The sequence below is a fragment of the Myotis daubentonii genome, chromosome 1 (assembly GCF_963259705.1).
Source record: "Myotis daubentonii chromosome 1, mMyoDau2.1, whole genome shotgun sequence".
Lineage (NCBI taxonomy): Eukaryota > Metazoa > Chordata > Mammalia > Chiroptera > Vespertilionidae > Myotis > Myotis daubentonii.
The window spans coordinates 98,358,438-98,360,051 of record NC_081840.1 but is presented as its reverse complement, the minus strand read 5'-3'; positions in this window follow the sequence as shown (position 1 = coordinate 98,360,051).

The window sequence follows — 1,614 nt, the reverse complement described above, 5'->3', positions numbered from 1 at the left end:
TGCCTTCATGAGTCTTTCATATCTATATTTTTAACATTGTAAAATATGTGACTATATTTACTTAAAGTATGTTTTTACATCATGCAAATGAAACCGACATTTTTATCCAATATGATTGGTCAAATCAACTGAATAAATTAATATTTTGCCTTAATTATTGTGAAAAGTGTTATTCTAACCCTGGACTGAAGGTGGGATCCAGGGGTTGGGATATAGGTTGGAGGAGAACATGTGTCATTAGGAGGCAAAATATACTTGAAAGCTTTGCAAATTGTATGTACGCACCTCTTCTATTGCCACTATATCAAGCTGTTGTCATCTGGATTGGGTTGTGTCCCTTCGGTATATTGAGGTAAAAAAATTATAAGCCACTAGTTCAGGCTAAGTCTGGTTCTATTTTGTATCTTATTTTTCTACATTTATACTGCCGTGAATATATACTTGCATGCTCCGTGCCTATTAGTGTTTGCCAAGTTAATAACTAAGTTGTCTTTGTTCAATCATACACACCAAATTCTTCTTTTTAAAATATATTTTATTGATTTTTTACAGAGAGGAAGGGAGAGAGATAGAGAGCTAGAAACATCGATGAGAGAGAAACATCGATCAGGTGCCTCCTGCACATCCCCTACTGGGGATGTGCCTGCAACCCAGGTACGTGCCCTTGACCGGAATCGAACCTGGGACCTTTCAGTCCACAGGCCGATGCTCTATCCACTGAGCCAAACCGGCTTTGGCAAATACACACCAAATTCTAATGGAAACTGTTGAATGGGTCATCATTCACTGAGTGAATAGTATTATACTTTCACACATGTTATGTAACACACGCCAGACCTGTAATCTTCACAACACACATGTGAAAGATGTGTTGTTACCTCTGGTTTTATTCAGAGGGGAGAGCAGAGCAAGTAAAGCAATAGCTGGTATTTGAACCCAGATCTTTCTGACTTCATCGTTCATATTCTTTCTCATGATATGCTGCTTATAATGATAGATCATTTCACTGCAAAGCAAGCATAATGCCCCCACTGGGATTCAAGTCTCTCAATAAGGGTGAGGTGGTTTAACCACAAAGTTAATGGAGCTTCAGCTTCGGGTCCTCACTTGCAGGGCCCCCTCCAAGACCCTCTGCCCACTTTCATATTATCCCTGATCAGGCCCAACAAAACCTAGATCTGGGTCAAGGTATACAACTTTTGATAATTTTTACAAAAATCTAAATAGCCAATATGAATTGAGTTCTAGTTAACAAATTCCACTTGGAAAATACTATTCCTTTTAAAGAAATTGGGGCAGTTGTGGAGAATTGGCGGTTTTTCCCCCAAGATGTGACCGGTGGTGGCTGAGAAAGTGGTCATGAGAGCTATGAGGGGAGGTTCAGGGCTGGACCTGTGCACTGAGCATTTGCAGAGCTGTTGACCTTGGAAGCCAAGAGTTAAAGCTGGGTTAGGTCACCAGCTGGAGAATGAGCTTAAGAGAAGTAATGAGGCCCTGAGTGGGTTCTGAGGAAAGCCATCACTCACCTTCTGATACGATGAGCAGTGAGACTGCCAGGCTTGAGTGTATCTAGGACAGAATAATCTCATCCTGAAATCTGCCCACCTGCTTCAG